Source organism: Solea solea, chromosome 19 (assembly GCF_958295425.1).
Source record: "Solea solea chromosome 19, fSolSol10.1, whole genome shotgun sequence".
Classification (NCBI taxonomy): domain Eukaryota; kingdom Metazoa; phylum Chordata; class Actinopteri; order Pleuronectiformes; family Soleidae; genus Solea; species Solea solea.
In genome coordinates this window covers 2,910,284-2,920,361 of record NC_081152.1, presented here as the reverse complement: position 1 = coordinate 2,920,361, position 10,078 = coordinate 2,910,284, and the positions used below count along the sequence as shown (strand labels likewise).

At 42.1% G+C, this 10,078-nt stretch overlaps 1 non-coding gene across 1 annotated transcript; it reads left to right on the top strand.

Moving 5' to 3' along the window:
* The first annotated feature begins 4,407 nt into the window (after positions 1–4,407).
* On the top strand, positions 4,408–4,479 carry trnad-guc (transfer RNA aspartic acid (anticodon GUC)). The gene has a single exon. It is a non-coding gene; the product is annotated as a tRNA-Asp (tRNA).
* The last annotated feature ends 5,599 nt before the right edge of the window (positions 4,480–10,078 follow it).

Sequence of the window (10,078 nt, the reverse complement as noted above, 5' to 3'; positions counted from 1 at the left end):
CGCTGACAGTTCCTCCAATTATCATGCAGAAGCCCAGCGTAGCGTACATGCCTGCCCACTGCTCCATTGACTCTGAGAGAAGCTGAGCTTCCCTGGAAGTGATGTTTTTGCTGCATTTGTCCAATCACCATCAAGCTCACTGCAGTGAGAAAAAAAAACATATTCTGTGCCATCCCATACAGAACAGTTAAAGCTGAGCGTCTGCTACGATAATCACATGAGACGATCCGTCTCCGTAATCGCATTCTAGCGCATGTTTAATATTGAAATGTAAATACAACACAGTAGAGATCTGAGCACATTTGAGAGGTAGCTGAGCGTTCATTGCTGTCTCAGAGCAATCACCCCTGATGAAAGCTTTTTTGCAGCTCAGTGAATTAATCTCAATGCTTTTGGGTTTTTTTAAACAGAGAAAGAAGCAGATTTGTTAGGATGTCACTGATTTGAAATTGTGAAATGTTGATTTTGAGTGATTTAAACTTTATCTGAAACTGAAAAGAATAAAGTAGCACTAGGCTACTGCAAAAACCCTTTGAATAATACCCAGTCCCAGCCGAGGTCAATATGTGTTTAGAATACAAAGCATTTAGAGGCAACTCATTTTCATATTTATGAAAGACATGGGACATTTTAGCTCTTTATTCTTCTATTCTGTAATCACTAGAGTCCACTCAGTGACATGGGTCTCCCAGGCTACATCCAAACTACACCGCTTCCATTTAAAAGGCTTAAATCCTGCTCTGGTTACATCTGCTGTCCGTGCTACCTTTGAAGAGACCTTTGAAAAAGATGGCTCTGCCAGACTGCAGCTATAACTCGACTCGACTGAATGGTTGCGCAATAGAGGTTTTCATGTGTGTTATTTAGGGGAGGAGAGAGGTGGCTGCTAATGGCAGCAACAGACAGGAAGTTAGCCAAAAGATGAAATCCCTGACAGCTGTTTAAGTGAAAACACACCAAGGCTAGGTTTATTATTTTATTATGTCAATTCTGAAATGTTGAAGAAGAAGAGCTGGGAATGTTGATGTATTCCGACTTTGTAAAAGTAAGCTCTGCATAATATCTCTATCTTGGGCATATTAACATAAGGCTTAAGTTCAGCTTTGTCTTCAAGCTGAACTCTGAATTTCAAAATGAGCCACTAAACAATCTGTCTGTCTTTCCTGAATGTGCACATCACAGAACTCCGCATGGCAGGATACTGTCATTCACAGTCAGCCAGGCCAGTGTGAGGACCCTTTGATCTATATACAGTAGAATGTGAGTAAAATACACATATTGTGCTAGTTATGACCTGTTTGTTTTTAGCTTGTGCATGTACGTATACACCAAAAGGCAGTGTAAAGTGAGAACAGCGTTTTTTTCTCCCTGAAGTCTCCATAAACTCAAGGCAAATACAACAAGGCAATCAGAGATGGCAGACTTCACCCCATTCACGCCACAAGCCTCTGTCGGCCTCTGTTGGTCATATCAGCAAGTGCAGAAACACAAACAGACACGCAAACAATACTCCATGGGGTGAAGTAATAACGCAGCACTCTTGTGCATGTTCCTGTACATAAACGGCGTATGTGAATGTGTGTGTCATCTATAGAACCCTAGGCCAGAGTATTGTCAAACTGGCCCTTTTCCAGACCATCCAGGCCGTCCGCCCAGGTGGAGGTCGGCATACTCCGGTATGGGTCCAACAGGATACGGAAGCATCTCACAATGAGGATGAGCAGGAAAACAAAGAGGAAGATGACCAGGGCAAAAGTTGTTTTCTGCTCCAGGGACATGGCAGTGAAGGCTGAGTCAGTCGAGGGCGAGGAAGAAGTAGATGAGGAGGAGAGAGCAACGCAGTGTCCCCCTGCAGAGTAGAGCAGAGAGGAGAATGCAGAGACGAAGGGCTCTGCCTCCACCATCCAGGAAGAGACATGTGTGGACGGGGCAGGACAGTGGCTCTGAAGATCCAACAGCGGGTATTGTGGCATCCTCTTCACTCCGGCCCGGCCCCACACGTTGAGTTGGACCTCAGTGTCTGGAAATATGAGACAAAAGCAATCTTGTTGTATTTAATTGCCACAGGAAATGGCAGCCTCTGTATTCAAAGCTTAAGTACGTAACATCAATTCTGACACTATTTCGTGGCCCGTATCACTGCGCCGAGTCACACGTCGCAGTGTTTCACCTGTTTTAGTCAGAGAGAGTGAGGAAAATTAAATAAACAAACACGTCTGACGATGAACCGTGCAGAGAAAATCCATCAAGTTATCTTTATGAACCAAAATACACGGACGAGGAACTTTATAATCATAGTCATATAGTTATATGACATAGTCATAACCGTGCTCAGCATCAACACCTAGGTTGCCTGAGGAAGGGCGAGGATGTTGTGAGACCCAAAACACACTAGGATCTCAGGAAACATCACTGACGACGTGTTCCAGTGCATCCACAGATTAATCTATACACAGTGCATGTAGACTTGAGGAGCCAGGAATTGATCCCCCAGTCTTCCAGTTGGAAAATGACCCCTTTACCACTCATTTATAGCTGCCTCATTATTCAATTATTTGTATGATAATTGTTTCTTTCTGAACATCAACAGTAGTGGTCATCTCTCATGTCTCTCTCATGACACAGAAACAATGTAAAAGTCCATGATCTCCTTAACAGTGATCATCATCATCAAAATCTAGCTTTTGTCATATGGACACTTTCCAATCCAATATAATATACATTTGCATACAAGAAGTAAGACAATAACCTGGACGACTGAGAATCTTCACCATGCTTTCTGACAGGAGCCCTGTGCTGGTCAATTATTATTTATTCAGCTACTTCAGGGTTAAATCCCAACAGTGTGTCTGCAGCTTCCTTCAGTTGAAGGCGAACAGAGAGAGTCTGACAAAGATGCTGTCGCCTCTTCACCTACTTCTTCTGAACCAGTTCACTCTCATTCTCTCCCCTGACAGCTGAGCCACATCAGCATCCCTCAACAAGTGCATACAGACAGACTCTCTCCCTCACACACACACACACAGAGGTTTGCGCAGCAATTGTTCCTCGGAGAACTAAATGAGGAACCAGGTTTTGGTCTCTATGATGACTAATGGTCCTGACAAGGTCACACACACACACACACCTGCAGCAGCATGTGAAACCCACCTCTGCGTGTTCGCACTGATGCGTGGTCCATCTCCACAGTTACAGACAGAAGCAGCAGCTCTGGTCCATTATACCTTCACCTCCCCGCTTCGCTGTCGACAGCATCTGCGGCAAATGCAGTTAATGCAGCAGAGAAGAGTCAGGAGATCGGACAGATGAAGGTGCTCTGTGTGAGCAGCTGATGTTAGTCATCCCAGGAGTGATGGCTCTCCATCCTCTCTCACACACACACACACACACTCTGCTGAGCTGCAGCGAGGCTCTTTTGGGATGAGGCAGCTCAGTGTAGTTCACTGACCAAACCAGCTCTGCTGCCTCACCTGCTCTGACTGTCTCTGCTCACACAGACACACTCTTTAACCCTTAGTGCTCATGTGATCTGTGCCGCAGGTGCACCCATGGTAAAGTGCCGTTGGAATAATACACAACTCCTCATATGGACATCCTGGGGTGTGTGTGTGTTCATAGGTCACATATTCAGGCTTTAAAAATGTGTTTTTTTTTGTCCTCTTATGTTGTTGAGTCAAAGTTATGATTCATTTTATGTCACATTTTTAGTAGTGATATAATGTAGCAATAGTTGTGCAGAAGTCACAAAAATAGAGCCTTATTCTTTTCTTTTTGTTCATAAAAAACGAGCCAAGTGAAATTTGAACTGTGACGTAAAACAAATTTTTTTTAGAACTTTTTGTTTATATAGTTGTTGAAAATCATTATTTTTTTCATCAGATTGCCTAGGTTGTGCTAAAATAAAGAAAGGATATAGACAATCTATATTGCACATTCTTATCCATCTTATATATACTGTATGTTGAAACAGCAATGGAAAAAAGCAGCCGAAATGCTCTGTGTCCTAAGGGTTAAGACACTTCATAAGGATCAGTGTAATGATACAATGATAGTCTCAACAATGTGCAAAGGTTAAAATAAAAAACTAAATTTTAGATTATTTTTTTGATCAACATTTGATCAATAGAAGAATGCTTTGTGGAGATAAATTGATACTACCTTTTCTTCTGTGCTCATGAGTCCTTCATATCAGAATGTGACCTTTTGCTCTGTCTAACACGGGAAAGGAAGAAATGTGTGGTCTTCTTCATTATCTGAGTGCGGACCCCCTGGGGTAGGTATTCACTCCAACATGGGGTTAATTCTGAATGAGTGCACTTCTTGCAATGTCTGCCAGTTGACTGGCAGCAGAAATAGACATACAGTGCCCCGCAATCTGTTGCCATGGCTCCCGATGGGAGAGAGCAGTCCTCGTTAGTATAGTGGCCAGTATCTCCGCCTGTCACGCGGAAGACCGGGGTTCGATTCCCTGACGAGGAGCTCTTTCCTCTTCTACTCCCATGGGACCTTGATATCAAAACTGGACCTCTTCCTGATGCACCGCCTCATTCCTATTTTTCATTCCTGGACACCTGGGTAAGCAAATCGAGCGGTGTTGTGTTGTTATTGTCGTACCTGCGCCGGTATAGAAACCTCTAGTAGAGTAGCCACTCTACTGCCTCTACCTTTGACCTTAGAGGAGGTGCGCTCGATTTCTTACCCAACTGTCCAGGAATGATGATATTATTAATTAGTATTTAGTGCAGACATTATACCTACTTCATGACCACGAAATAGTATTTTGTGTGCACGTTATAGCTATTTATTTCATTTTTTTTTTTACCATGTCATGTCCGGGGCTCCGTACAACCGATACACTCAGCAGCTACAACAAGAGTAGTTCTTCTTCTACAGTTGGGGCATAATACATTTAATAAAGCAATGATTACAACCAAATGTCTTATTACTATTTTTTTAAAATATTGCTGGCAGGCTTCCGGTTTGACGCATGGAGTAGTCGGACGCACGTGAGATCGCTCTCCCAGACAAATCGCAATTTAACCCCAAGTTTACATTTAATTCAGTTTTGGCTGAAAATAAAGATAGATGGATTGGGGAAGATCACTTAGAAGCCAAAAAGTCGACGATAAGGAGCCCGCAAAGCAGAAAAACACGACGACTGCCAGAGACAGCAGCGGTAAAGTCGATCCGACCGTCATGGCGCCAGCAGACATAATTCAGGCGATTAACGACCTCAAAACTGACCTACGAGGCGATAACAACACTTTGCGACAAGAATTCAGTCATCTCGGACAAGAAATAAATGATAAACTGGACACACTCGGAGCAGAAGTTCACGGCTTAGCGGACCGGGTGGACGAGGCGGAGACCAGGGTGGAGACGGTTGAGAGATGGGCTGCTGAAGCGACCGAGGCTCTGAGCTCTTGCCTGAAACAGCAAAAAGCGCTGCGACTTAAATTAAACGATCTAGAGTCACGCTCCAGACGCAATAACATCCGCATCTTCGGAGTGGCAGAAGGAGAAGAGGGAGAAGACTCGGTGCCGGAGTTTGTCGAAGCGCTCCTCCGAAGCAAGTTGCCGATCCCGGCTGACATGGAGTTAAATATTCAGCGCGCACACAGATCTGGACCTCGGAGGTCCGCTCCCGACAAACCCCCGAGAGCATTCATATTACATTTCCAGGAATTCGCAACCAAAGAATTGGTTTTGAAGGAGGCATGGAATAAAACAAAGAAGGAAAAGATCCAGCTGAATAATAAGACCATTTATTTCGATCACGATTACACTGCTGAGGTGGTCAAGAAACGTAAAGAGTATAACGGGATCAAAAAGGCTCTGAAAGTGAAAGGAGTTCGCTTCCAAACACCAAATGTGAACATGCGCATCCACTGGGAGACAGGAGCCCGATTTTATAACAGCGCAGAAGAGGCGAGAGTGGAGCTGAGGAGACGAGGAATCACAGTGGAGGAGGCGACGTCGACCGAAGGTGAGACTGACTGGGGAACGCACCTGGGAAAGCTGCTGGGATCATGGCAGAAGGTACCGGGTCGTTATGAGTCTGAGGACGACGTTGCCCAGAGAGCACGATCTAAGCTTCAGGGTTTCCAGAGTGATCACACCGATGCTCAGAGAGATGATCTCCAGCGCAAGGGAGGTAAAATGAAGAAATAGAATTCATCACTGTCACTACGAGTCTGGAACACAAGATTTGAATTGGACTCATTTCTGGCTTCATTTAGGGTATAATGACAATAACTGTCTGGGAGTGTCGAAATAGTTTACGTTGGACTTTAGGATGGAAAGGTTTGGCCTAGCCACCCTACACTTAGGGCCCTGTCTTAGTGATAGGATCTACCCTCGACCCACCAACGGGGTCTTGGTGAGGAGTTTTCTCCTCCTAGTTTGGAGGTCTGTTTTTCACTGTGTTCAGTTGACATTGTTCTGTCTTTGTTATTGTTTGTGTTATCAGGGGTTTACACTACTACAAAGTAATTCACATTTTTCTATGTTTAAGTGATGTCACAGAATTTGAAAATTGCCTCTCTGAATGTTAATGGCTTGAGTAACCCGGTCAAGAGGAGTAGGGTCCTAGCAAAAATTAGGAAAGATAAGTCCCAAGTGGTATTTTTACAAGAGACACACATGTCAAAACCGGAACATGAGAAGCTAAGAAAGTTTGGGTACACCAACACATATTATAGTTCATGTAAAAATAGTAGGAGGAGAGGGGTTGTAATAATGATATCTAATTCTTTAAACTTTGAGCTGCTTGGAGAAAAAAGAGATGATGAAGGTAGATATATAATAATCAAGGGCAGGATTGACAGTGTTTTGGTCACATTTGTGAACGTTTATGCTCCTCCAGAGAGGGACAGATCCTTTTTTAGGAAACTATTTGATTTAATTATTTCTGAGAGTGAGGGAATCCTGGTCTGTTCGGGAGATTGGAATACAATTTTGAACCATCGACTAGACACGACAAGCACAAGCAGACTTGGATCCTCAAAATCAAAAGACCTAAAAATCCTGATAAGAGAGGTAGGCTTGTTTGATGTCTGGAGAAGTATTCATACAAGTGATAGGGAATTTACCCACTATTCAGCCACACATAAAGTACACTCTAGGCTAGACTTTTTCCTGATGAATAGCATTGATAGACACAGGGTACAAGAGTGCACAATTGGAACGGCAGATATATCAGATCACAGCATGGTTTACCTTAGTTTACATTTAAACAGCAGGCCAAGGAATACACTATGGAGGCTGAATATAGGAATTTTGAATAATAAATCCACAGTGGAAGAAATTACAAAAGAAATTGGTGAATGTATAAATGATAATAAGGACGACCAGGTCGACCCAACTATTCTTTGGGACACAATCAAAGCAGTTATGAGAGGGAAGCTAATATCACGGACAGCCCACCTAAGGAAAATCTGGAGATCAAAATATGATCAATTAGAGGAGGAATTGGAAAACCTAGAGAAACAACAACCCAAAAATGTCAATAAAGATATAATAGGTAACCAGATTAAAGAAAAGAGGAAACAAATTGAGAACTTAATTAACAATGAAATAGAAAATAAACTGAGATCCGTGAAGCAAACTTTCTATGAATCAGGCCCAAGGGCCGCTCGAATATTGGCGAGGCGCCTTAGGACGCAACAAATAACAAATTCAATTAATAAGATTAGGGACCCCTCAACAAATACATTGAAATATGACCCAGAAGAAATCCATACAATCTTTAAAAACTACTATGAGACCTTGTATTCACAGCCTGAGAAAGTTGACGATGAGAAAATCAAGCAATTCCTCATCTCATTGGACCTCCCCTCAATAGGCTTAGAGCAAAATGGATATTTGACTGCCCCTATTACAAAAGATGAATTGGATAAAGCCATAGGTAGACTGGCGACTAATAAGAGCCCTGGAAGTGACGGCTATCCAAATGAATGGTACAAAAAATTCAAAGAAGCCCTTGCCCCGGTACTATTAGAATCATTTAATTGGACGCTTGAGAAGGCGATAGCCCCTCCTTCCTGGAGAGATGCTGTGATATCTGTCATTCCGAAAGAGGGGAAAAATAAAGAATACTGCGAGTCATACCGCCCAATATCTATTCTAAACGTAGATTATAAACTGTTTACATCCATTATCACTAAAAGACTGGAACGTTTTTTGCCTGACCTGATACACGAGGACCAGACAGGTTTTGTAAAGGGACGGCAAACACAGGACAACATCAGGCGCACACTTCATATTATAGAACATGTTAATAAACACCATACAAGCGCTGCACTGATCAGCTTAGATGCTGAAAAAGCGTTTGATAGGGTCAGCTGGGCTTTTTTGTATAAAGTACTGGAAAGGATGGGACTCAATAATAAATTCATAAATTGCATAAAGGCATTGTATACTGACCCATCAGCCAGAGTTAAAATTAACGGGCATCTGACGGGCACTTTTAAACTCTACAGAGGGACACGACAAGGTTGTTGTGCTAGTCCTGCCCTCTTCGCAATTTTCATAGAGCCACTTGCTCAACTAATCAGACAAGAAGATAAGTTGACAGGAATCACGATGGCAGGAGATGAACACAAAATAGGACTATTTGCTGACGATATAATTACCTTTCTTCAAGATCCAAACACAACGTTTATCATATTATTAAAGATAATGGAAGAATATGGATTGATGTCGGGTTACAAATTGAATATGTCAAAAACTCAGGTTTTATCCTTTAATTTCAAGCCAAAAGAAGAAATCAGGAAGAGATATAATTTAAATTGGAATTCTAAGTCAATAAAATACTTAGGAGTGATAATAACTCAGGAATATAGCACAATTTATGAGACGAATTACAGGCTAATTAACGATAAAATTCAAAAAGATGTAGCAAAGTGGTCATTGTTAGTGATGGATTTCAGCTCAAGAATTGAGGTGATCAAGATGAATCTTTTACCCAGGTTGTTGTATCTTTTTTTATCTCTCCCAGTTAAAGTACCAGATTCTCAATTCTCAGCATGGGACAAGCTAATTTCCAGGTTCATCTGGGCAGGTGCCAGACCGAGGATACGATTCAAGACCCTTCAATTAGACAAAGAAAATGGAGGATTGGCATTGCCAAGTCTCAGAGATTATTACTATGCTGCACAGTTAAGATATGTTGTCTATTGGTGCTCTTCGTGTTATCAAGCCAGATGGAAGGACATTGAGATGAACCTGGGTCGGGCCCCCCCACAGTCAATGTTAGGTGGAAAAGATCATATGGATCTTAAGGTTGAAAACTCAATTTTGAGAGGATCGTTCGAAATATGGTATGACGTCGTTAAAAAATTCAAGTTAACAGGTGACTGTAAGCTGTTGATCTGGCCTTCTCACACCAGGTTCAGACCAGGTGTAATAGACAAAACCTTTAAAAAGTGGAGAGACAAAGGAATAACAGCTATATGTACACTCATAGATAAGCACGGTTTTAAATCATTTGGTCAACTTAAGGTTGAGTACGGATTGGACAACAGAGATTTTTACAGATTTCTTCAATTAAGACACTTGTATGAGACAGAAATCAAGAAAGACCTCTCATTGGAAGGGAATGATGTGATTGAGGTGTTGACAGGTGCATATAAACAAACTCCTTCAAAAATAGTCTCTAAACTGTATAGAGGATTAGTGAAACAACAAGGAAGGAATACATTGTATATAAAAGAGAAATGGGAAAAAGAGTTTAACATTGAGTTGTCTGAGAGTGACTGGCATTCCATTTACAAGACCCAACACACATCCACAAGTTCAAAGAGATGGAGGGAGTTTGGTTGGAAGAACATAACACGTTTTTTTATTACACCGCAAATTAAACATAAACAATTGGGTCAACAACAATTCTGTTGGAGACAATGTGGGCAATTGAATGCCAGTCACTCTCATATATTCTGGTCCTGTATGAAAATACGATCATTTTGGGACGGGGTTCTGAGGATCGTGGGGGAAATTTTTGGTTATAATATCCCTGATGACATCAGGCATATGTACCTGGGACTGATGCCAGATGGGGTAATAGCTAAAAATGATGTGT